The 27,581-nt window shown below is 39.9% G+C and overlaps 1 long non-coding RNA gene across 2 annotated transcripts; it reads left to right on the plus strand.

The window, feature by feature from the left end:
* Positions 1 to 244: 244 nt before the first annotated feature.
* Positions 245 to 27,302, plus strand: LOC118156623. Of its 2 annotated transcripts, XR_004746348.1 has the most exons (5): positions 245 to 428; positions 6,205 to 6,281; positions 8,627 to 8,841; positions 11,143 to 11,315; positions 27,220 to 27,302. It is a non-coding gene; the product is annotated as an uncharacterized LOC118156623 (long non-coding RNA). The 2 variants fall into 2 exon arrangements; XR_004746347.1 differs by lacking the exon at positions 27,220 to 27,302 and having other exon boundaries at positions 11,143 to 11,413.
* Positions 27,303 to 27,581: the final 279 nt, after the last annotated feature.

A 27,581-nucleotide genomic window follows, 5' to 3' on the forward strand; every position in this document is an offset into this window, starting at 1 on the left:
GTTTGTTTTTCCCTATTCCACCCCATAGCAGTCTGAAAGCAGTTGTTTTATGTGTCAGAAGACTTTACTAGTATATATTTTTTTTTTTTTCAGACATTAAGTCTTGTGTACAGATGATCATTTTTTTCTTCACCTGCTGCTTTATCAGCCTTAAGGGTGTGCAGCTTAAAGTGACAGGATAATGTTTCAGCTGGAAATGGGGAGCCTACCGATTTTGTCCCTCTCATACTCACTCCCACAGGAAACTCTTGAAGCGACACGAGAACAGGCAAGCTGGAAGACTGTGGTAGAAGAGCTTGCAGCCTATGATTAGGCTCCTCGACCACATCTGAGGAGTAAGAGCACTTAGGGGACAGTCTTGCCAATCACAAAGCTGAAAGACAAGGTGCCTGTACAGGACCCCTCTGAGCTGACAGCGGGACAAACAGGTAAGCAGAGATGATTTTGTGCTTTGGTAAATGTAGAGTTTGCCAGTTGGGTGCATTTAACAGCTAGGATGTCTTTTCAAGTGAACACTCAAAGAAGGGAGAAGTGGATTATATAGTTCTTAATTATCTCCTTCTTTAGCCTCTTTTAGTATCATGCAATCCATTTTTCTTTAAGTTTATTCAGCTCCTCAGTTCGCTGATGTTCATTTAATTTACATGTGCCTTACTTGAGAATGTGCCTTTCCTTCTCCAAATCCGCTTTTCACTGAGGTTAGCAGGGCTACCTAGATTGTGGGGTATTTTGCAGTATAAATAAAACAGCTGGCTTGGAACCTGACTGGATCGAGAGCACCTCTCCAATGTTAGAAATTTATTGCTTAACTTTCAAATAATGAACAGAGTACATTTATATTATAGCTGCACTTGGGCATAGTGTCATCTCTAAATTTGCAGTATAATCTGATGGAATACAAGTGGCAGATGGTAGATGTCTTGCATTGTCTTGTATTTGCCTTGTATTACCACATGCAATTTATGTCTTACTCAAACAACCAAAGTAAGGAACTTTGAAAGCTTTCTTTTCCTCCTCTAAATTTTACATATGAAGAACACAAATGAAGCATCACCTATGTTAGGAACTGTTACAGATAAAATAGACACAGTGACATGCACTGTCTTGCTCGAGGTATTCAGACCATGAATATTATTTGTTTTAAATTCAAAATCACATGTGACTGTAATTATAGGATTACTTTAAAAGTTCGGTGTTTTGCCTTTTGTTACACCTTTACCTTGCTCCTCATTAAACTGTATAAACGTTATCAGTATTGATCTCAGATCTTTTCCAGATCATTAGAATGTATTTCAATATTGTTCTCAAATTCTTGGCTGTGTACTCTGTCTTCTAGACTCAGCACAAACTTATGTCCAAACTTCATTTCATCCTGCTGCTACTTTTCTGTGGCTTTTTCTAATTCACAGCCTTTATATATCACTATAAAATCAAAGATATTCTATTGCCAGAAGGTTCAAACAAGATCAAAGTTGTAACATTACATTTGTGTTAGCCTGCTGAAAATGCATCTTAAAATACTTAGTTTGAAAGAGATCACATCCCTGATTACGTTACAGTATACACCCACAGCAATATATTATAGTGTTTTGATTTTCATTGGTAAATTGTTTTAATTTTCATTAGCATGGTACAGTGTGGTACAAAGAACACTATACTTTCCTCATGCTAACCTGATTAAGAATATGCTTGGTAATAATCTTGCATTACTAGTGGTTGTTATGTAAATATCTCTGTAAAGTTTAGTTGGCCAATTTTTTTGTTGTTGTTATTTTTTTTTTTTGGGGGGGAGGAAAGGAAAACTTGCAAAAAAATTTTAACTTTACTCAAGTATTACTACTGCTGTAGCACATCATACCTTTTTTTTTTTTTTTTTTTTTTTTTTTTTTGTCAGCAGCCTAGGAAGTGCTAGAATACAGGCACAAATATATGAGGCAAAAGTACTGAACAAGTAATTAATCATTTTGGCTTTGTCTTGAAAATGTGCAGCTTCAGTCCATGAACATTTTATCTCATCTTCTACCATGGGGTAAGTTGCTACCACTTGCACACATTGAAAACTATTTAATCAGTTGTGCCCTAACAATAGGGCACAAGACACATATTACACCAAACTTCTTCCTGAAATTATAGAACATTTGGAATAAAAGCATCATAAATTGCTTAGGAAAAAAAAAAAAAAAAAAAAAAAGCAACTGGCTCTTCCTCTGCTCACAGAAAAATGACAGGCAATTCATGAGGTCTGCGTTCATTTTTAACTGTGTGCTGCAGTAGATTCATCTGTGCTCTGTCCTAGCGGATAGCTTATACAGATCAAAAAGCCATAAAAAGTCTTTAGACTGAAGTGCTTGTCCATGTCGATGAGCTACTTAGTCATTCTTTTGGAGCCCCAGTGTTCACATAGTGACTTTTTTTTTTCTTCTTCTTTTTTTTTTTTTTTTTTTTCTTTTTTTTTGGCAGTGTGCTGAATTGGAAGAGTCCATTTCTACATGCTCTAGATATAATAGTGAAATTCCATCCTGGTTAGATTAAATGTACTCTGTGAGACTGTTTTTACCTATATGTCATAAAAATTAAAAAATTCCATGTCTCACCTCAGAGATGAGCTCACGGTGGCTGTTTAGAAGATATGTAGAAATTTTAGTAAAACTTTTTGTAAAAGCCTTTTTTCCTTTTTCTCTACTCCCTCCTGTAACGTTTGCCTTTTACAACAGCTAGGCCTTTAGAATGGACTGCAGATGATAAATCTGAGTGCAAAAATAATGTAACATTATTCTGACATGACTTCTTGAAACTCTGCAGATGCTATTTGTATGAAATGTTTCTGATGTGGCTTGTGTGCCAAAAACACTTACTGAAATCAACTGTAAGGCCTCTTAAGCCCTAGCCACACTGTGCCAATGCAGTGCTTCCTTTGAAGTCTCTTGGACTGCCCAGGCTCAGGGATTAGTCTCAGAGACAGGGCTCACATTGGCTACTGCACCCTGTCTGTACCTGGCTGATGTTTCCTGTGCAAATCTGTATGAATTGGGTTGTCCTTCTGCAGCTATATCCAGGAAGAGGTTAGAGGGCATGTGGACATTAAGATCCACTGGGCTGGGAAGCAGGAGGGCTGTGTTTTGTTCTTGGCTTTGCTACAGCGAATTGCTGAGTGCCCTTCAGTAAGTCCTCATGGTGGGACAGCCCTGGCAACCAGCCAGCTTGTTGCTCTCTTACCAGGGGGCTGTGGGGAGAAAACAGGTTGAGAAAGCTCTTGGGTCGAGATAAAAGACTGGGAGGTCACCTATCACCTGCCAGTTACTGTCTTGGAGAAAAAAAAAAAAAAAAAAAAAAAAAAGAAAAAACAACAACAACAACAAGAAAAAACTCCGCTTATGAAAACCTGATTTATTTTCAATTAGATTAGGATGGAGAGAAAATAAGAAAAAAAAAATTAAAACAGCCCCTCCTCCACTTCCCTTTTCCAGGCTCAGTTTTTCTCCTTCATTCCAGTTCCTCCACCTCCACCTGACCTCTCCCCGAGCGGCGCAGAGGGATGGGGCGTGGGGGCTGTGGTCAGTCCAACACAGCTCTACTCCGCTGCTCCTTCCTCCTCCTGGTCTTCCCTTGTTCCTGCATGGGGTCCCTCCCATGGGATGCTGTCCTTCGTGAGCAGCTCCAGCACAGACTGCAGTCTGGACATCTCCTCTGCCATGGTGCACCTCCTCCCCAACCTCTTTTTCAACCTTGCTGTTCACAGTGCTGTTTTGCAGTTTTCCTGTCCTCTGTCTGGTATTTCCCCCCTTTCTTAAACCCGTTTCCCCAAGGCTCCGCCACCTCATCTGCGGAGCCTGGCCATGCCCTGCGGTGAGGCCACTCGAGCCATCTGGAACTGGCTGTGTCTGCATGGGGCAGCCCTGGCCTCGCCGCACGCAGCAGCCCCGCAGCCCCCTGACAGCACCAGGGCACCCGCACCCTGTGCAGTCATGTATGGGACTTCTTCTCTGCCTCATTCCTCCTCGTCCTTTCACGTTTCCCTGCCTGTGTAAGACATTTGGAATGCAGCTGGCAGAGAGACCCATATCAGTGCCAAATGTTTTGTTCTACAACTGTTGCAAATATAAATGAATGATACTATTTTATTGAGAGCCATAGCTGCTTCCATATCTCTACACCTGAAATCTAGTAATTTAGGCAGTGGCTGTTGAAAGTTATAAACCTCTGTGAGAGTGGATTTAAGAAAGGGAAAAAAAAAAAATGCAGTGCAACAGCAGCTGGGATGGTGAGAGCCAGCCCTGCAGTCCCCCAGGTCAGTGCAGCAGGAGGGCAGGAGGTGCTCCAGGCAGGCAGCAGCAGTTCCCCTGCGGCCTGTGCAGGGAGAGGCCCCTGGTGGAGCAGGCTGTCCCCCTGCAGCCCATGGGTCCCACATGGAGCAGATCTCCACGCTGCAGCCCGTGGAGGAGCCCCCGCTGGAGCAGGTGGATGTGGCCTGGAGGAGGCTGCGGCCCATGGAGAGCCCCCGCAGGAGCAGGCCCCGGGCCGGAGCTGCAGCCCGTGGAGAGGAGCCCACGCAGGAGCAGGGGGTCTGGGGGGAGCTGCTGCCCGTGGGGGACCCGTGCTGGAGCAGTTTGCTCCTGGGAGCCCATGGGATGGAGCCATGTGGGAGCAGTTCTTGAAGAGCTGCTGCCTGTGGGCAGCCCCCGCAGGCTCAGTTTGGGAAGGACGGCATCCCGTGGGAGGGACCCCATGGGGAGCAGGGGCACAGATTGACCATGGAGGAGCTGCGGAGATGAAACTTTAGGGACTGACCGCAGCCCCCATTCCCTGTTCCCCTTCACTGCTCAGCAGGAGGAGGTAGAAGAGGGCAGATGGGGGGAAAGTGTCTTTATTTTCTCTCCTTTTTCTTCTCATTGCTCTAGCTTGTTAGTAATAGGCAATAAATTGTACTAATCTCCTTACACTGAGTCTGTTTTGCCTGAGATTATAATTGTTGAGTGATCTCCCTGTCCTTGTCTCAACCCTGGAGCCATTTTCATCGTATTTTCTCCCCCTTTCCCTTTGAGGAGGGAGAATGAGAGAGCAGTTGTGTTGGAGCTCGGCTGCCCAGCTGTGTAAATCAACCACAACACTGGCTGAGCAGTTGATGGTGAATTTTTTGAGGTCATGGCAGCCTTCTCTGGGCTTAGACAGTGGAGGAGTGCATCCTGTGTGCAGGCCAGGAGCAGCACCGGTTGCTGTCTCCAGAGGAGGGCATTGGGTGGGAGCAAGTTAAAGGCTGAGTGTCTGAACCCATACAGCTAGTTTAGTGAGGGGAGTACTAATGAATATAATGCTACAGCCAAGTGTGCAATGCTTCTGAGTCCTTCTGCTCTGGTTCACAGCACAGCTAGTGGATCCAAACTGTAGCTGTCTGCTTGTGATGGAGGTGTCTGTGGTAATTACCTGGTTGTAAAGCTTGCAGCAGACCAGCTGTGCTGCTGCAGCCCACTTAGTTCACAGGTCATTGTACAGCAGGTGTTGAAGATCTGAATCACTACTGGCAGATAGGAATATTTCTGTATCAACTATGTAACAAAATGAGGTATAAGTAAATAATTTGAGAGATTCTTCCTCAAGTAATTACACTAGTACTCTCTCTGATTGCTACTTGTGTCTGCAACCAGTCTGCAGGTTCCTCTTTCTGTGTAGCAGACATCTCATCAAAATATAACTCGTTTTTAATTCTTGTAGCTTGTAGGAAGTGGTAGGGACATTGAAGTCATTCTGCTGCTTGAATGTGAGTTATTTTTTATTTACGCAGTTAAAGGTAGGTAGGTTATTTTTTATTGTGATAGATATCCTTAAACCTAAAAAGAGCCAAGACAATAGAAATCTTTAAATACTATGATTTTTCTCTGCATTGTTAAAATTCATCCAGAATTCAAAAACTAGTATTTGATACAGCAAAGACTTGATGAGTGTTTCTCCCAGTGCTGCTGATTAGAGGTGAGCTGAGAACCAATGTACTTCTGCCATTGCAGTCTTTGGCAGTTCTTTAAAGCCTTTAAAATGTGCTAACTGGTCCCCAGACTGACGTGTTGGCTCACTGCGGGACATAAATAACCACTAAGTGCTACAGTTGTTATAAACTAAAATTATAGTGTCAGAGTAAACACCTGCCTCTTCCGTGTACTTTCAACATTTATTTTTTTCTGATACTCTAATGTAGTATTTCACTTTCTCCAGAGACACTCTTGCTGCTGCTGGCTCAGACAAATGCTGATCTTTGCTCTGCCAATGAAATCACATTACTTTAAAAACAGGTACTATTGAGAGGAATGCTGAGCCTCTGGGTATGAAAGTTCAGATTCCCCTTATTTCAGTGACAAAGCTTTCAGTGGCCTCAGGAGGAATTATTCCGTATGGTTTTTGTCCAGTAAAGGATCCTCATGTTCTGTTTATTCCTAGTTTCCTAGTTTTCACACCTTCCTGCTGAATTTTGAACATCTCTCTCTAAATGTACTTCTTTTTTCTCTCACTAAATTACTTATTTGGTTTCCAGCACTCCTTCTGCCAAAACATTCAGTTGTAGCTGTGATGGCCTTTAACTTTTTGTTGTTCTCAGCAGTGGCAAAAGTATGACACAAGCTTTCCTGTAGGCTCAGGACACTATTTTTTCTAATATGTTGGCTGAATGGAGTGTCAGACTTGGCAGAAAAGTTGAATGATACCTATGATACTTCATGTTGAGGTATAAATGAAGTGCAGTTGGAAGGCAAACAATCTGAAGGAGTAGAAAAGACATGCAGGGGGAAAATAACTGAAACTTCACTGAGTCACTTGGCAAAGATTTTGACTTTAGGTCTTGGCGTGTAGGGTGCACCACTGTCAAAGATAAAAACAAACAAACAAAAACAAACAAACAAACAAACAAAATAAAACTCAGACCTGATAAGACATTTACATTCTTTTATAGTACCACCAAGTACTTTTATAGTACCAAAAGAAACCCTTAATTTATAAAAGTATCAATTGCACAAAAGAAGAAATGACAACCACTCTGTCCTTTGCAAAGTTTTCTTTGAGGAAAGGCCATTAGAGAGACAGGTTTCTAAAAATTGTTGTCCAAATGGTTAAGTAAAAATGGGTCTGAAATTATTTTTGATAGTCTTCGTAATGACAAATCTGGATATAACTGGGACGTTTTATCCATAGAGCTCCACAAAATAAAGCCATTTGTTTTACTTCTGGACTTGTGGTGTCACATCATAAGGTGAAGTTTCCTTTGAGTTTTGTTTGCAGCTTACCCTCCCTGTTTATTTTCAGGTATGAATGATCAATAGGTTGGCAGTTCATCCAATCTATAAAATGCTTTTAATTAAATGGATACTACCATGAGCAGAAACTAGTGTTGATTAAAATCTCTCTTGTTCAAGTCTGAAGAGTGAATAGGATCTGTTTGTTTTCTCCCCTTCCTATTTCACTTTCCCTTTTCTTTCCTTTTGCAATGACCATGTCAGTAACAGATTCTTTGTCAAAGTGCCTAGAATCTAAATATGACTAAATATGGTATGCATTTATACAAATTCTTGTCACCTTCATGTAATGTTAATATAAACTTTTTTTTTTTTTCTTTTTTTTTTTTTCCTAACTTTAAGAAAGTGCCTTGTCTTGAAAAAGAGAGCAATGTCCTTGAGGAAATTAAAGTAAAAGAAACTGATATTTCAGGATGAGCCCAAGTCTCTTTTATGGCTGGAATTTGCAGAACAAAGATGACAGAATGGTACAGGATGATCTTAAATGTATTTTAAGGATGTATATTCAGGAGCCTCTATTCTGCTGTGTCAAACCTTCTTTTCCCAGTGATCATAAGCCTGAAGCCTTTCATTTTTTGTTATGCTTAACGATGGTGCAGCTGCACCACGTGTCCGCCTTAGCAGCACAGGGAGCTACTTCCTATGGAGTGCTGGCTGAGCTGAATATCAGACCTTGCTAAAGAAAAACCTGTGATAAAGACTTGGTGGCAGTTAATAAGAGATATAATAAAAAGGAACCAGCTGCAGGGAAGCAAAAAGAGTATGGGAAGCTGTGCTACTTGAGGATGACGATGAGGTTCTTGACTGCACCAGTTCACTCTGTGACTTTGGACAGGTCAGTGCTGGGGCTCTTTGTGCCCCAGGGGAAAAGTACTGCCGTCGGCACAGAAGGATTCTCTTCTTTAATGAGGGTGGAGGAATGCGCTCCTCATCTTGTGTCTGCATTAAAACATGGAAATAGTGTAGACTTTCCTTTTTGTGAAGCATTTTCAGCTCTTTAAATAAAAATTTGAATTTCCAATGAGCTTTGTAATCCTTTGCTATTGAAAATTATATGCATCTGTATACACTAACAAAACAGTATTGTTTTGTTTTTTGCCATGTTCACTAAGTGTTTTTTCCTAAGCTCTTAAAAGTTTGATACCCATGTAATCTCCTGTATATAAGTGCAGTTAAAATACCCTGATTTTGATTGCAACTCTTCCATAAAAACTACAGGAGCTTTTCACATGTGCATCCACTATGGCGTTAATAATCCTTGGGGAAGGGAGGCAGTGACATACGAAAGAGTGGTGGCTATCAGTTTGCTTATGCTGGTTTGTTTATGCTGCCTTGTCCTGCCTCTCTTTCAGGTTTCAAGGGATTGTTTGATGAGAAGGAACTGTGCTGATCCTCATCTACTAAGGCAGCAGTAACGCAGGATCTGGGTGGTAACAAGTCCTCGTCTCTGCTGATAATCACCCTATCTCTTGCCCACAGTACATCTTTCTCTGAGGAACTCGGGAGAAAATTAGAGCGAAACAGATTTACTGGGCCGCAGGGTCTAATTTACTGTATTCACAGTCAGGTATGTCATATAATCCCTTTCAAAATATGATCAAGCTCCATCTTTGAACTGGCTAGAATAAGTAATAGCAGCAGCCTCTGGGATGCTTTCAACCTCTGATGCCTTTATGGGGCCTTGTTCTGATCTCTAGTCTAAACGTATTCATGGTTGATTTATCCTGTCCTTCCTCCCTCTCTCCTTGTGATTTGGGCAAAACAGTGCTCTGAGTTGTTCCAGCTATTAATGTTAATTTCCTGTGACCTTTCCATCCCTCACTGCAATTGCTAACTAGGTAGCTGCAAAGATGACTTTTCCTTCTGCAAGGAAGCTCTGCTAATGAGTGGGTTTTTAAAATATCTGAGTTCTTTCAAGAGCAATAGAAAATAGCTTAAGGTCAAGGCAAAGGTTCTCAGCAATATAGTTACACCATCAGAGTTGCAGTCATTTCTTGTCATGTTCTACTTCAGTTGTGTCTACACTCCTAAGTAGCATAGCCTGAAAGGGGCTGCCCTGCAGACTGAAAAGGTTAATGCTATAAGCCTGATGTCAGCACTCTGCCATTTTTGGGAGGTGTGATGAGGTTGTTTCAAACAAGTGCTAGTCTGGTCCTCTGAGCTGAGTGTCATTAGTGGTTGGAGTGCATTAGGCAAGTCCACGGGGAGCATTTACATCTCTAGTGTCATCCAAAACGAAGATAGTTTTTGTGGTCTGAGCATGCTCCATAGCATGAAGCAACAGACAAGGAGGAGATTGGAAAATTCTCTTCAAAAGTGCATTCCTTATCTGGCCTAAAATGCTAATGTGTCTGCATCCTTCTTTCTTCTTACCATGGAATACTATTGAAGACTGTGTTTCTATGACTGGCACTCCTCTGCTGCAGGCTTAGGTGATGCCCCTAGAGTGCCTGAGACAGACTATGAGTATTTCTGCAAGTGGAACCCCCCAGACATGCAAAGTTTAAACAAAGCTTAAATTTAATCACTCTGGGGACGTGTTTATATTTCTTTCAGTTTAAAATGGAGCCATTAAACTGTGTCTGCAGATTGCTCCCTCACTCCAAAGTTTGTACTTGGTATTGTTAATGGGACTACCAATAAGTTTGATTCTCAGTGTGTTTTTATTTCTCCTTTTTTTTTTTTTTTTTTTTTTCCTTACTCTGTGCTGCGACCTACTGAGTTTATAATTGGAGACAAACTGAAATAGCACCACTGGAGACTGCTGCAATGATCTCATTAAAAAGTCAACATTTGCTAATAAAGAAAAACTGATGTTGAAAATGCCTTTAGGTGGAAAGTCCTAACAAACCAGGTCTTCTCTATACTGATCACTTATACACCTATTAAGGCTGCATTTCCTTTTGAGAATTCATCAATTTATTGTAGAAATACTGGATGAAGATGTCATCTCTTCTTTGACATGTCATTTAGAAATGGACTAAAATGCCTTTATTTGCCATGGAAACAGAAAAATGAAAGGTTTATAAGTCTGGTTTATAAGTCTTTTTCTTATATCTCAGTTTGTATTGCTGCTGTTTAACTGCCCAATATCTCTTTTATATTGTTTGTTGTGAAGCCTTCCTTGGGTGAATGAAGAAAAAAAAAAAAAAAGAAACAGCTTTGAAAACAGGGGGAAAAAAGCACTTGAGAGTACAATATTTTAATAAAGACTTACTATATTTCAAGTTTTAACAGTAAAGGAAGAAAAAGTCCTCCTGTCTTAATGTAGGATGCAAATTTAATCCAAAAGCATCTAGGTGATGGCCATTAATTCTAATAACCAGCCTCATCATGCAGGTGGTTAAAAGAGTTATTCATAGCAACTAGTATGTTGAGCCTGAAATGGCTGATGGAGATTTAAAACCAACCCAGACTTTCTTGTGAGGTTAACTAACAGTAAAAATACCAACTCTGCTAAGCTTTTTGTGATTTCCATTAAAAATGGGCATTAGCCTCAGTGGGACTGACTGTGATCGCCAAACCCAGCAAGGCATTTTACTTTGAGCACATGAGCTGTGTATATATTCACATAGACTGAACTGCACTGGTTTTTTCACACCTCAAGGTAGATTTGTGAGTTCAGAACTTTTGTGGAAGGGAGATTTAATGGAACATAGAACAGTGTTTAATGTTGGGAGTTATTTTGCAAAGATGGGATTTGATTCTGATAAGAGCAAAGACCATAAATACCTTGCAGCAGTACTTTGGGTGGGCAAAAATGATTTTCCAAATGATAGTATATGAATTAAGTACCTGCCAAAATCTTTACTTGCATCAGAAACTCCATGATTTCACTTAGTGTGTTTGCTTCTTTGCCGGTTTTCAGACATTCAGCAAGAAATAAGTGAGGGAATAAGTGAGCAGATTTTCTTCCTGCTTTCCCACTTGAGAATGGAGTTCTATGCTTTGGGAGACACCCACTGCAGCTTCACAGGAAGATGAAATTAGTTATCAATAGTCAAGCTGAAAATCTAAATTGATGTTCTCTAGAGATCAAGGGTAAGGCCAGACTTTCCGTATGGGATAGAGATGATGAAAAACTTCAGTTTCTCTTCTGTTGTACTTGAGTGAGTGGAACAAATCAAGGTGAAATTATACAAAACAACCCCCCCCCCCAAAAAAAAAAAAATATATATATATATATATATATTTCTGTAACAGAAATATTATGAAAGTGTCTGTCATGGTATACTAGAAGAAAATAAGTAAAAAGCTCAGGTAAATCTGCTTGCATATTCAAAATGGGATAATGCATTGTATACATTGGAGAATTGCCTTTATAATTAATTTAATAGAAAAAAACAGAAACTTTAGACTTTTCTTTCTAATTAAGGAAATGCTTATTGTACATTCATGAATGGTTCTGAGATCAAGGAAGACAATCTTGTGAGTATGAAGGGAGAGAGATGACAGAAAGCGACAGATTGACATTCAGTCAAGTATCTTCTGGTGGCTCATCCAAAGCCTGCTGAAATGAATGGTTTCTATGGGTTTTTATATTTAGACTTTCAGAAGGTGAAATATTTTTAACTGAGGAGAAATGCTTTTCTATATTATAGAGGCCAGCCTCACATTGTTGTAAGTGGTCCCAGTTTCATAAAATGTATGCAGTAGCTATCTCAAAGTCAGTTAAACTTCTTGTCATCACTTTTCCTACTGGAAAGCTACTATAGGAAACTCACCATTCCCTTCCTGCACCTATTTCTTAGCAGGAAATGCTATTTTTGTGAAAGACAAAAGCAACCAGCATGTCTAGATATGAAACAGCTTGAATCCTCATTTTTTGTAATTAACCCAAACTAAAATTTTCAGCTGAAACTTTCATGGACTCAGCAGTTCAGTCGGATGCCAGCTGATCACCTCTCTGTTTTTCAAGTACAGAATCGACATTTAGTCACAATTTGGCTTAGAAAATATAAATGTTTGTCTAAGCTGTTGTTACAGTTTACACAGACTTCTAGGGTATTTGAAGTGTCAGGTATATACACAGTACCTATCAAATAATCATGTCTTTTTTTCCTGTTTTGTTTCCTTTCCTTTGTAATGTGGCTGACATTACAAGAGAATTGACACAATATATGGGCTTGCATAAATTGCATCAACTGCTGAGAAAGTTTGAAACGGCTTTCTGTAATTGGTTACTCTAAGAACTAGCACCTTCTCTGGGTAAGACACAGATAGGAAGCCTCTAACATACTGAGCATTGGGCTTAGCATTTATGTTGATCAAAAAGCCTTGAGGTGTTCAGGTGACACCTACCATCACTACTAAAGTTTAGGCTTAAAATGAATCTCTTTCATCTGCTTCATCAGGAGTTGAATTGGTGAGTTCAGAGTCTGACAATAGCTTGGATGAGGAGCTAAGGATTTTGCGGTAGGGGACAGGTGTGCACGTTCAGTCTCCTGTATAGCTGTTGTGCATCTGGACCTCAGCAGATTTTACTGAAATTTTTCCTAATTGTAGAGTCTGGAAATAACGTGATTGTAGAGTGGTTGTTTTAGCAGTTCAGTAGAGATAGGTGAAAAGACTACTTCTGTGCAATTCCTTGTAACTAAGAACCAAGTGCCAGCTGTGAACAGAACTTACTCTACTATAAAGGCAAAAGGCTGCCTCTCCCACCTTTCTTTCCCACTGCAGCCCCCACATCACCACAGCTAACCCCTTCCATCCGATATGATCTCCCTGTAAGACCGGGATTCAGTTCTGAGGGAGCTTTGTCTTGCAGTGGCAAGGCCAGGCAGTGTGATGTGGGAGCCTGGCATGCAGCTGATGCTGCTGGCACCTCCTCTCCTACTGCATTGGTCTTACAAGGTGCCCCTAAACCAACTCTCTCTGCCATTACTCAAACTGCACATACTCAGGATGAACCAGCTGTGGGCTGTGTATTGTATGGGGGCTCTGTTCTCCCTCCTGCAGGTGGCAAGTGTGAAAACTACTGTCAGCTTCACTGCCTCTGTGAAGCCCATGCTTGCTGACTCACCATAGTGGAAACCTTCCACTTGGTATCTGCTCTCCCGGCACAGAAATGGTGCAAACCTAGAAGATGGGCAACTGTTATTATTGGCACAATAGATTATTAAAAGGACACCCTCTTCCTGTTGTTTATGTGCTTCTGAGATAAAACAGCTCTGCAGCAAGCTTCAAGGGATGATGTGGTTGAGAGAAAGGGGTATGTCGTGTCTTGGTCTCACTGTGAATGAGTCAGTGCTCTCCATCGGATTCACGGTGAGGCACAGAGTGAATTTGTGACTGCTAACTACACAGAAAGCCTGTGTCATGTCAGGACACCTGAAGCACCCAGGCTGGGGTGGTGGCATGCCCCTGGCTGGCAAGGCACTGTCCTGCCACCATCCCCAGAGGTTCCTTCTGCTCCCAGTGCCCCTTCAGTTGACTTTACCAACTGGTCTCATCTAGACATCACTTTGCTGCAGTGCAGTTAGAGCAATGGTGTGGTTTCAAGGACCAATTAAACTACTGTAGGCAAACACTGAAAAGAGCATTATCCCAAAGACATGGCTATCATGCATAACTGAGCAATACAAGCAGGTAAGGAAAATTCCAAACACGAAACATTTATAAAAAATAGAAACCTAAATTGCCCTTCTTTTTCTTGGAGTTCTCCTGCCACTATTGAAAAACACTTTATTAACAAAAGCAGGCCACACATTTTACACAAAAAAGGCCTAAGACTGCATTGATCTTACAAATTTGACTGCGATCTGAATGAAAACAATTACTCACAACCCTTCCCCTCTTTCTCCCCCCATTGAATCCACTTTTCTTCAGTTTGTGATTAATTTGTAGTCATCTGAAACCTGAAAGGCCAAAAATAGTAACTCCAAAAATTTATAGATACTTTAGAAACCTTGTTTTACTAATTACAATTTTTACAAATCAGAGTCCAGAGAACAATAGCAGTAGTTTCTTATTGTTTAATGCAAAAGTCATGCCTGCCACGTCACCTACACTTTCTTCCAAAATAATATTTTTTTTTGTGAATATACCAGGTACATTGCCAATATCAGTGTGCATAGACATACTTTAGAAGTACAGTGAGTGAAGACAAGATTTTTGGACATGCTGTAGCACTAAGAGTCTATTTTAGAGGCTCGCTTGCATCAGCTTTTCAAAAAACATTTCCTTGATGTATTATCACATTCTACAAGTCATCTGTTATCCCTGATAATCATTTATTAGGCAATTTCCATTTCAAAGATCTGTTACTAATTTTTCAGCTTCTCCTTATCATACCCTAATATCCTTCATAGAAAAAAAAAGTTAAAGGATATTTATTCTGATAAAGAAGATAAAGTGACCCAGTGCTGCTTTTAATAACACATTTTCATATACAACAAGCCAGCCAGGCAAAAAAGTATTCAGCACAATTCTTAAAAATCATGGCTTCATGTCTTTTAAAAATGACTATTTTCATTCCTTTTCAAAATTCTGGAAGCAACTATATATTTTGATGCCATGTGTTACATAATGACTCAAAGAACATCCAGTCTTTACAGACATCTCTTGATGCAGGGCAGATTTTGCTCTCCTTTAACACTTCTTACACCAGCATGTTCCACTTTCCTCTGTGGCATTATCTCTGGCTTGCTTAAGTTTTGTACTACAGATCAGAAGCAAACTCTAAAACATCCACAGAACCTCATGATATACTACAATGATGCTTGTTTTTTGTTTAATATATATATATATAGGTTAAAAAAATAAATATATGCTTAGCTTTCTTTATATGTGTCTAAACTCAGAAGTATTCAGAAGCCCTCTGCTCACTTTTCTCTAAGCCTGTAGGCATCTAAGTTTTTAGCATTCCTCTGCCACAGATGCTCTATGTGCACAGTGGTCACCAGTGCCGGTCCCACCTTTGCTTAAGCCCTTTTTGAGTGCTTCTTGCATCAATCTTTCCAAAAAAAATCAAACAAAGAAGCTAATGGCTTCCTTTCTTCAAGGTAATGACTATTGTCAGCATGAATAGTCTTTCTTTTGCTTATGGAAGTGGCTTCACCCCTTATCTCCCACTATGTTTTTTTACCTCCTGAGTTATAACATAGTCTCTGATGGGATTGTTCTTGTTCGCTCCTCCTGAAGCTCTTCATTTCAGTGCTCATCCTGCATCAGTAGCTCCATTCACTCTAGAATATCTCCCAAAGAGCTTTTGTGACAGCAATGCTGTGTATGTGAATGCACAAACACAGATCCATAGGGCCTGGGCAGACTTCTGAGGGTCTTTTAAAGATAATGTTCAAACTTCATCTAATCACTCATATATCTGCTTGTAACCTAGCTGATATTCATTCTGTTTGGACTACTGCAGTTTCAGCCTCTCATACTTGAAGTAGGATTGGTGACTTGTTCTATATAACCTAAGCTCACTTTCACCTGATGAGCCATTTATCAATCAAGTTAGTTATTCTTGTTGCTGCTATTCATGTGTGTGAGCAACTGAGAATCAGGCTTCATTACGGCAGCACTGAGCAATAAGTGATCTAAATACCTCAGTCCCCTTAAAAACTGGGAGGAAAGAGGCAGCTGGCAAACAGAGTTTTTCTGTTGGCTGGTCAGAGTTTCAGTACCTCTTGTTCTCCCTTGGATTTGCCATCTGGCATCCCTCTCAAAATATATATATATATTTTTTCCCTGAGGAACTGTGAATGCTTGTGCACTTGTGCCAGAAGGTACCACCTGATCTTTGTGCTGATGGAATGGGAGACCCGTATAGATACGTGCTTTGCCTTACAGTAGTGACCATTTTCTTTGTTACCCTGCAGGGCAACCATTGCTGCTTTGGCTGATTCTGCCATTTCTTATCCACCGGCCTATTCTGTTGCCATCTTGTAGAATGGTTGAATGTGTTAACGGGACAATATCCAGGCTGCAGTGAAAGAGCACTGAAGAGAATTCATAGGTAGTGATGCCACAGAAGATACCTAGACAGATACAGGACAAGTCCACTTACATAGCCAGCGCATTTGATCCATATGTTCCAGCAGTTTATGGAGAGTTTACATTTTAAACAACAGAAATATATCTTTTCTTTATCTAGAATGTGTAAATGGAACGGTTGATCTCTAGAACAGTGATTCATTGTGAAAATGAGGACCTAAAATTGAGAAGTCCAATGAGAGAACATAATGCAAATACGATCAATTTCATTTTTTTTTTTTTTTTTTTTAAAAAGTAAATGAGTTGGATTAAGCCTAATCAAGAAGATGCAGCTGCTCTTCCTCTGTATAGTGATTCTTAAATGGTATTAAAAAGTAGCAGTAAAAGAGAGATAAATAATAAAACAGGGACATTTTAAAATGTTTTGGTTTGTTTTTTCCAGAAATAATTTATTAAGGAAAAAGTGTTTAAAAATTAAAAGATGTAGTTTTTTATGCTGGTTGAAAACCACACTGCTGTGTTATTACCTGTTTTCTGTGGGTGAGTCACTTAAAATCAAAATACTCTTTGAAGCCAAAGCTTTGGGTTGCCTCCAGTTATGTGGCTGGGATGAGTTTCTGTGTTCCTTTGAGCCTACTTTCAGAGCAAGTCATAGGATTTTCACTAGAACAAGAGATATGAGGATTAGTGAATCCCTGTTATATATTGGCTTACAGAGAAGCAAATACTGAAGAGCACGTGTTTCTTCAGTATCACTTATTGCTCAATGCATTGGTAGGACTGTAAACATCTTGCCTTATCTTGCCCATGTCTTTTCACATTTTTTTCCCGAGGAAGGCCAAACTGGACATTTTTCAGACAATTTCTGATGCTGCTTTCCTGAAATCCATGTGTTTTTCTGTCTTCTGGGTCTCTTAATTAGACAAAAAATACAGTGGTGAAAAACTTCAAGTAGCACCGTAAGGGACCCAAGATAGCACATGGCACCAAAAGATTGTTACATGTCTAACATCTGCCTTCAGAGACTTGCATTAGGAACAGGGTTATCTTGCACTGTTAGACACTTTCCACACACAGCACAGAAATTGTCTTTGCCCAGGACAATTTATAGGTTATACTCAAGTATTAGCTGAAGAAATGAGCAGATGCAACAAACAGGAGAACAAAGATGAAACAACAATGGAATAAAATTGACTGGTAAAATAAACAATGGTCAAAGCACACCATCTGCTTTTCTGCAGAGCCCACAAATCACCGAACAATGGCTGGAGTGAGTTTGAAAGCATTTGAGGAAAAATAATTACTGTTGCTGTGGTTTCTGAGCATTTGGGAGAGAATGGATTCCAATTGTGTCCACATCTTTTTCAATAACTCACAGACTATTACAGTCCAAGGCTATTTTGTTCAAAAGTATTTATATTTTTGAACCAAATTTCTGATGGCCAAATCAGCAGCTATGTTTGTAATTCAGAGGCATAGCTCTGCTGTCAAAGCTCCAGGAAAAGCAGCTGTGTTGGAAAACTTTCTATGAGCCAGTGGTAATTTCTTTCTTTTCTGAAGATGCATGACTCAAAGCTGCTGTGACTTGTGATTTTGTTTTTCTTCCTCAAAACATGTTGAAAAATTGCTACCTTCAAGAAGGTGGTCATATGTTAAATGACAATAATGTTCACTGAGAGATACATCACTGAAAATATACCCACATGAGAAAAATATGCTTCTGCTTCTTCTGACAGCTTCAGTGGGAGTTGGATTTGGATCAGATAAAGAATCAGTGTTGCCCTTCGCTAATGGAAAATGATTATTTTTTTATAGGAAGAGGTATAATAATGTGACAGGTACTATGAAATACTCCCCTTCTTCCCAAATGTGTTAATGGTCCAGAACTTGGATGCAAAATAACACTGTCCAGTTCCATGTCAGATACTGCAGTAAAAATTGTCATTGTGGCTATTGAGGTATGCCAGAACATTATGAAGATCATGACAAAATGTATTGCATACTGTACTATTTGATGTAATCAGTCATCGTGAGCTACGAACCCAGTGCCATATACTTCCTCTCTCTGCTGCGCCCCCATTTCCTCCCCCAAAGCTTATTATCAAGCACCTTAGAAAATTGCAATCCTGCCAATTTGTTACTGTCACTAAGGGCAAGGCTCTTGTGCTCATCTTAGGTTGTTAAAGCAGCATTGTTTTCAATCACTTTTAAACTGTTTTCTCACACATGACTTTAAGTTACAAATAGTAGAAATCAGAACTCAAAGTAGAAGCATTATTTCCTGCTGCTCCCCTTCTAATGCTCCATGCTCAGGTATTGCTGTTTATTCTGCTGTTTATCTCCTTCCCTTACCTTGAGCTTTCTTGTAGGTGCAGTTCTCCAGATAACTGGAAATCAAACAAACAAACACTTTGTTTCCAGTCATTTTTTGTAATGACCAAATACTAGGAAGTTATTATATGATAACTTCCAATGGAGGAAAGGAAGAATATGCAAAACTGCCCAGGATTTAGGATTCTCAGCCCTGGAAACTACATTCTGTTCTCCAATCTCTGTCAAACTGTAAATCTTCAAACCAGATGATACTGCATATTGTAGCTAATCACCAAGGGACCGGTCTAAATTCTGCCCACCTGCTTTTGTAGTGTATCAGAAAATATTTTGGGGCTTCTGTAATCTTTTGTGGGTTTTCTTGTTGTTATCTTTTGTGGGTTTTCTTGTTGTTATCTTTTGTGGGTTTTCTTGTTGTTAGTTTGGTAGGTTTTACTGCTGAATTAGATCTCAAGGAATCATGTGCTTATTATTTTCCCGGTAGCTAGCAGGTGTTGTATGTTGGATGAGCAGGATGATCTGTTGTTATGCCATTAGCTCTGTAAGAACCTCATATTATGTCACTTGTGATGTAACCTAATGAGATACAAGACTCTTACTTTTCAGTAACAACAATTTATCACTCTTCAGAGAGTGCGCTGTTAAAACAGATGTTTTTTGTTATACGTGCATAAGGGCCACATTCCCACCCTTTACCTGCATCTTTTATTGTTGTTTACCTCAACTGATGGTTTGAGACTTGCAGTGTTTGTTAAAAAAGTAATTTATATGGAGGACCTCACAGGTGTTACATTTTATAACAATTTCAAAACAATGAAATGTGAATAAAATTTCCAGTGATTGTTTTTCTCTAGGATCAATAAAATCATTAACAGATTTGAAGTTTAAATGTAGTAAGTGTTCTCCATTTTTGTACAGGGAATCCGAAACACCGATTTCTGTATTTCATTTCACCAGTTTTTAGAGTGAGGAGAACAAGTCTATAGAGGGGAAAGAATGGCTTCTGCAAAAACATGTAAAACTGGCAATCTGTTCCTGGCTTAGAAGTATTAGAAGAACGCTGCTTAGTCCTGCCTCTTTTTTTTTTCTTTTTCTTTTCTTTTTTTTTTTTTTTCTGCCTTGGATCTGTGAACATTTATCCTAGTCAGTTAGGAAGGGAAAAATTAACATTTTTCTGTGTGAGAAATTATTTGGTTCTCCAAGTATGTGTGACAATTTACTTTGCAAGCATTTTTGGTGAAAGAATGATTTTAGACAGTAAAATGCACTTGGATTAGGGAGAAATCGAAGCTTCTCCATTGAACTCCTATGTTCCAAACTGATACTTCACTGTATGTGCTTCTACCTCAGTGGTGTGGCATAACTCAATAGAGTGGATAACGTGAGAGGAGAAACAGTATGAGAAAAAGAGAAACCCCTACTACTTAGAGCAGACTCTTGGAAAATAACTTGAATTCTGGTTCAAGTGCAGTCTCCACCAGCTTACCAGCAAGAGCTGGAACTTTGTTTCCAAATACCAGAACTTCTTCTGATGAGCATACATGGGTTCTGACAAAAAAAAAAAATAAAAAATAAAAAAATCATCCTGCTACTGTGGGAATTTTCACTTTTGTTTGATATCATATGTAAAGTGATGTTAATGTCTGTTAGCTATGCAGTCATACAGGCAGTCACATATGCTTTTTTTTAGCGACAGGACCATCTCTCCTGTGAGGAGAGGCTGGGAGAGCTGGGACTGTTCAGCCTGGAGAAGAGGAGGCTCGGGGGGATCTCATCAATGTGTATAAATACATGAAGGGAGGGTGCAAAGAGGACACAGCCAGGCTTTTTTCAGTGGTACCCAGTACTGGGGCAAGAGGCACTGGGCACAAACTGGATCATAGGAGGCTCTCTCTGAACACCAGAAGGACCGTTTATGAACAATGAGCACTGGCACAGGCTGCACAGAGAGGCCATGGAGTCTCCCTCATTGGAGATCTTCGTAAGTCCCCTGGTCATGGTCCTGGGCACCTTGCTCTGGTTGGACCTGCTAGGGCAGGGGGCTTGCACCAGATGATTTTTGGACGTCCATTCCGACCTCAGCCATTCTGTGATAATGTAAAGGAACTAACTCCAGGGCCAAGATTGTTTATTGCTCCATTATGGAAAGGAAAGTGTAGATGCAGCTGGGTGAGAGTTCTTGGTCAGTAAAAAGAGAATTCTGTCTTTTTTATAGTAAGTAACAGCCACTGGGAATTTTCCAAATCCTACTAAGATGTAAGCCTAGGTGCTGTAGTTTCTGCAGTCTTGCAGGGGCTGTCACGATCTGGAAGTTTAATTGCTCTGTCATTCCTTCAGGCTCTTAGAATTACAAGTGCATCCAACTTCCCTCTGAAAATATTGTAGCCTGGTTTAATTTAATGTGTTACTATAGAAAAAGCATTTTATTTACTGCAGTGGTTTCATTTCTTATAAACTGAACACTTCATTCCATGCAACTCAGGTTGCCCTGGAAAAAAACACTGAATGGTTTTCATGTTCAGTATAGGGTGAGATAGATAAATACATTGTTTGTGTGACTAACCAAGAAATCAGTTCCCATAGCAACGCTAACTACTTTCCAATCCTTAAACTTAGCATCCTACAAGATCCATACAGCTGCACTAAACTATCCTAGCTCAAGATAGGGGCTCCTCTGTGCTGATAATGTAGAAACTTGTGAAAATATATGTAGTTCTTTGGGACACATACAGTTGTCTGAACTGAGGAAAAGATAGTAGTAAGTACGATAAGCTACAGGAGGGAAGTTACAGTATAGGGATGGCTTCATAGATAACATGCTCAATCTGATGAGCATTAATCATAACTGTTTCTTTTTTCTCTCCCCATTGTCTTGTAGCATTTCTGTCAGCTTCCACAGTGGCTGCAAGGAATCCACCTGTAAATTTTGACTGCATCTCTTCCTCTGATTTGTTTTGCTGCTAAAGTTTGGTGGCTCAGATGAAGAGAAATCTAGGAACTTGTCTTACAATTCATGTGGAAAAAGACTTCCTTCCAGAGGGTCCCTTGTTTTGGTTTAACCAAGCAGGCAGCTCAGCAACACACAGCTGTTTGCTCCTTCCCTCCTCCCTGCCCCTGCAGGGGAATGGGGGAGGGAATCAGGAAGAAAAAAAAAAAAAAAAAAAAAAGAAAGGAAAAAAAAAAAGTAAAAACTTGGGGGTTGAGATGAAGACAGTTTAACAGGACAGAAAAGGAAGGGAAATAATGATGATGATGATGATGATGATGATGATGATGGTGATGATGATGATAATAATAATAGGATGTACAAAGCAAGTGGTGCATAATGCAATTGCTCACCACCTGCTGACTGATGCCCATCTCATTGCCGGGCAATGATTCTCCACACCCTGGCTAGCCCACCCAGTTTTATTATTCAGCATGGTGCCACATGGTACAGGACATCCCTTTGGCCAGTTTGGGCCAGCAGTCCTGGCTGTGTCCCCTCCCAGCTCCAGGTGCACCCCCAGCTTCCTCTCTGGCAGGGCAGCACCAGAAGCTGAAATGTCCTTGCCTCTGTGTGAGCACTGCTCTGCAACAACTAAATCATCTGTGTATTATCAGCATTATTCTCACCGTAAATCCAAAACACAGCACCATAACAGCTACAAGGAGGAAAATTAACTCTATCCCAGCTGAAACCAGGATATCCCTTCAGATGGTAGCTGGCTGGAGATGTGCAGTTTTTTCACACACACTTCTAGTTCTTACTTACTGAGTGCTTCCCAACACCCAAATCTCTAAACAAATTTAGAGCCAACCTTAAACAAAACTGGTCCCCGTCTCTAACCAAACCACGTCAGAGTGAGCTCAGTTTGGACTCTCCTGTTTGCAGGGATGAAATGAAATGAAATTCAGCTGAATTTTACTAGCTAATGGATATGTATGTTAACATTATTCTTAATTGACAAAAGATTACTAGAAAGAGTTTTTGAATCACATAAAACATACAAGTAAAGAAGGCTGTTTTAGGACCCTCTCATAGTTAAAACCATAATGCCAAAATTAAAATGCCAGAAATAGAGCAGACTAACCTATTATGAGACTGGACACATTAAAAACTGCTCAAAAGCCATGCAATTTCCCACTAGTGTTTGATAGTTCTCTCATATCTGGGGCTTTCAAAATAAGATCTAAGGACAGTGTAACTTTGAATTTTTGTTGTTGTTTAGCTAGTGAATTTTGTTGCCATTCTGTCTGTAACAATTTCACACAGACATTTTTGAGATTTTTGTAGGTACATTTACTTCAGCTGATCTAGTTTTGACTGTTACTAAAATACAAACTGATTCCGAAGGTTTCATTTTATTTCTTCAATTGTATGGCCAGTCCAGTTTTTTTCCACTAGCTATTTGAAATACAATTTATTTTGGTCATTACTAAGAACAATGTGTGCTTTTTTAAGACCTTTCTATGATGAAATGTTAGTGCATCTCAATTTCCAAGTGCTCAGCTGTTAAACAAACTCAGCATTCCGTAGTCACCATATAAACTTGATGTGCCCACAGTATGGAGATGTGCTGTTAGAACGTGACAGCAGTCAGGTTCCTCCACTTCCAACTTCACATTAAGCTCTAAGACCTTCCTGAAAACACTTAAACAGGTAATTGCAGCTCTAGAACAATATAAAGAATTCCTGATAAGGAATACCTTATCAGGGGGCTCTGTGTTAATTGAGTCCACGCTACCACTCTGCAATATATATACCCAGTAATATCAGTTATATCACTTTCTTTTTCATCACGTTCTATTAGGATTTTATTCATGACCAGTTCAGTTGTATCTGATACTTTAAGTTCCATGGTTCCTAAAATGTCATCATTGGTATCCAATTCAGATTTGAGGTTTGGTTTCCTTGTATACAATGTATTCTCCATAAACCTCCATTCTCCATAAAATATTGTCCATGCTGGTGCTCTGTAGGAACTGAAGTTTGCAGATTGTTCTGCTGTGATATCTGAATAACAGCACCATGAGTAAGGAGGTAAACTTTTTGTCTGAGTTCTCTGCTACACTGGAGGCAAGCAGCATCTGAGGTGGGTTTGGCTCCTTGCCTCTCACTTTTTGTAATGCTGTCTCAAGGCAGTAGCTTGTTTATACTGGCACTAGCTTAAATTAAAACAAGCCAGGACACTACAAGTGGTGAGGCTCGATACCATTTGTCCCTAGCAAATATTAAACAACTTTCTCTTCTGAAGGGAAAATGTAATAAGTACAGAAGGTGGCTGTATGGCTTACTAACTTTAGACTGACAAGGACTGCTGTTACTTTTTCAATTAATTTTCAAGGCCAGATGTTTGGCTAGCTCAGATTTGCCGTTTCATGTTTATAGTGAAATTGATTTTATACAACTCTAATGTAGCATTAGTTAAGGAATTATTATGTACTTTTATAGTGAATAACAAGATTAGATTGTGTGATTTTTAACAACATTTTATCAGTATTTAAGTAGTAGTGAATTAACACAATAATCTAAAATAATTTGCTAAAACAGAAACAGTGACTTAGTTAAAGATTTGAGAACGGCAAGGTTTACCCAAGACTTACTGCAGGGTCCTGGGGGGTTTCTAAACTAAGTTGTGTGCTTCCAAATTCCCCCTTAGAGTGACTTACTCACCTTCCTCCCCCGTCAGTGTTTGTCTGTGGTTGAGCTCATTCATCGAGGAGTCATCCCTGAGATGCACTTCTCTCATGTGCCCTGAGTGGCATCCCAGCTCCTGGAGAGACTGAGGGTGCAGCCCGCTACTGTCCCTGGAGAACTCCAAGAGTTCTTGCTTGGGATCACTATATACAGGATCATGAGATAATTGACTTTTAGTCAGTGATTTTCCAGGATTCGGGCCTTTTTCACACTATGGCTCAGGTTGTGCAACCTGATATTGTGCAACCCTTCCCCTTAGCACTTAATTGTGCCCTTGTCAATTAGCTGTGCCACAGGGGCCTTGGATACAGTCAGGGGAGAGGCCTGATCATCCCATGCCTGTATCGTATAAATAGCAAGGGAGTAAAGAGGGAGGCAGTGTCAGGCTTCACCACACTCTATAGAAAACAGAGGAACAATGATGTGACAGCTTCTCCTTGAATCATAGACAACAAAAGGATGATGCTGTGCCATATTTATTAGATAAAGTGGCTGACTCCTAGTCAAACTCGGATTCCTTATCATGTTGTTCTTGGACTCTAATGTGATTTGTCATTTTCCAATGAGACATTTCAAGGCATCAAGCATCTGCCTGGCACTGTGTTAGTTATGAATGACCCGTCCAGTTCAAGGAACGATCACGTTGAGGCCTACTATGGCTCATAAGCCTGAGCAAGACTTGCGCCAAGCGCAGGAATAGCGTACCCACCACACTCCACCCTGTTACTGCAGTCAACTCAGAGCGTTAGCAGAGTTACCTCTTGCCTCGGCTGGATAAATGTTTTGGCAAATAGTTTATGCCTGTATGTGTGTTATTTTGGCAATCATTAGCATGAACTGAAGTACAACGCTTATTCCTTTGTTTTCACATGCCCAATTGTATAAGATGAAAATTTAAACTATTTTGTACACGTGACGGAGATTTTTCATAAGCACAGCTTGTTTAGCCACCCTCCAAACCCTGATGTGTAAAGCAATGGTTAACCGTAAACATCAAATGATAAGAGTTAATAAAATCACCATAGGGTGTAGTGTCAGGTTCATTACTCCAGTTGCCGTAGGAGACCATCCAAGCACCACTGATATTCTCCGTCCCTTTTGACTCTCTCCAACACTTGATGTATTTCTTCACTATCATGATGGTCTGTGGTAAGTCTTCTGTCCTGTTCTCTGTGCCCTGCTGTAGGAGGTTCACCAGATCAGGATGGTGGGGGAGTTGCTTGGCTAGGGTAAAATTCATACCAATAGTGTTGGTTGCAGTTCACGATATAGCATTTAATCAAAAAACAAATCTTCATGAGTTATTAGGGGTTCAGAGAAATTAAAGAAAGTTCAGTGAAGAACTGAGTTTGTGTGTCAGAAAAATTTGGTCCATTAGGTCACATCAATTGTTAATATAGCTCCTTTCCGCATTAGTGTTCATTTAAGCTTTGGATGGGTTAGCAAGATTAAAGGAGCCCCACAGTCCATGCACTTCATTACAGTCTGTGGAAAGAAGGAGACAGCTCATGAAAGAAAAATGGAAATAAAACTGATTAGTCCACAGTATATTTCAAGAGTATGCTATGCCAAAATGCAGTGCTTTAAAAAGTTAGTTTGCTAGGATCATTTGCTACTGTCTCTTTGCCAGAACTTAAAGCAACATGTGGAAAGGATCTTTCCAGTTTTCATCATTACTACGCTGTTATTTTGATATCGATTTTGATAGACTGGTAAATGATTTATAGGTCTACAAGCTTAATTTTGACTCCACATGCAATAGTAACAACAACAACAATGACAAAAAACAGCAGAAATCCCTCCTCAATTTATTTTGCTTGGATTCTGTAGATGCTAGCAGTCTTTAATATTTTACATATTTTGAATATTTTGCTCTCAAATTATTGTGGGGACATTTCCCTCTGTGGGAAACATCAACATTCTGTCTCTGGCTTGAGGCAGACAGTCACTTGGAAATGTCCATTTCCTGTAAAATAGGTTGGTTTCCTGCTAGCCTTGCTAAAAGTGTAGGTTACATGAAATGCAATATGCATTAGTAACTAAAGTTTTGCACCTGAGTCTTGACATGCTGTTATATATGATTTCCTGCTTTTTTAGTGGAAGTATGTGTAGGTAATTTCATGAGTCTTGTTCAAATAAAACAAAAACATTTTTCTTGTGCTTTTAATGCCTCTAGAGACACTGAAATTAACACTTTAATCTTACTGTTGGTAGAGAGAGGCACTTGAATTTTGCTTTGCAGGCCGTATTATTGTCTTTCCCCTTCCTTCCCCATACTTTAAACTTTTTCATATTAGGTGCAGTTACTTGTCAGACCAGGTTTTGAACAAGAGTATGTATGATAATGTAAACAAATCCTTGCTGATAAGGTTCAGCAAATACAGAGTCACTAAACAATTTCTTCTTCTGTAGCCCCTAAAAATACAAACCTGTCCCTTGATATTTTTTTTTTTTTTCATGCACCTCTTTCTTTTTCTGTGTTTAATTTACTCATTGCTGTTGCTCTCTCCATTTTGCAGCATGCCCACAGCTATGCAGTCTGTTTTAGAAACTTGCAGCAGTCCATGCTTAGATTGTCTAGTGACCATGACACCTTGTGTTGTTCATGTTTTACACTGAAATGTAAAGTGATGGGAAAGTATTATCTGACTTTCAGCAATGAAGATACACTGCTTTATAGGCACTATGATGGAAGCTTAACCCAGCTCAGACTCTGCGATGGATCTACTTAGATCTTCTCAGAGTGAACTACCCATGGAGGACCAAAAGACTTCTAAACTCAGAAACACTCACTTTTCTTTGAAAAAGCTGGAACAGTAGCTTTTTTGAAATAAACAAAACATAAGATAAGAAGTTAGGACTGCAGTTAAAAGAGGCTGTGTAAGACTTGCTGCCTGCCGTTCTCTTGGCAGCCAAACATTGTTGCTGAAACATCTCCCCTTGAGATGGTGCTTCTGCTTCAGAAGGGCCAACCTCCTTCTCTTTTCCTGCTTGCAGGGAGCTCTGCCTGCCTCAGGCTTCTTAAAACAACACACAGATCCAAGGCAAGAGCACAACTGGTACCTTCTGTCATAGGCACGGTGACAACACTGTTTTTTTTCTTGGGTGCTCCTTCTGATTTGGGGGTACAGTGGTCCTGTGGGTGGAAATGATCTTTAACAACAGTAGCAAAAGTTCAAGCACAAAGCTCTAATGCAGCAAAGCTGCAACTGTTGATTATTTTTATATGTAATTTCTTTCATAAGATATTAAGATACATTCTCATTTTAATTTTTACTTTGGTGGTTGACTGATGCATGCAAATAATTAATTAAAATATTCTACTGGCTGAAATTATATATATATATATTTAAAAAAAA

This window comes from Oxyura jamaicensis, chromosome Z (assembly GCF_011077185.1).
Source record: "Oxyura jamaicensis isolate SHBP4307 breed ruddy duck chromosome Z, BPBGC_Ojam_1.0, whole genome shotgun sequence".
NCBI classification, from domain to species: domain Eukaryota; kingdom Metazoa; phylum Chordata; class Aves; order Anseriformes; family Anatidae; genus Oxyura; species Oxyura jamaicensis.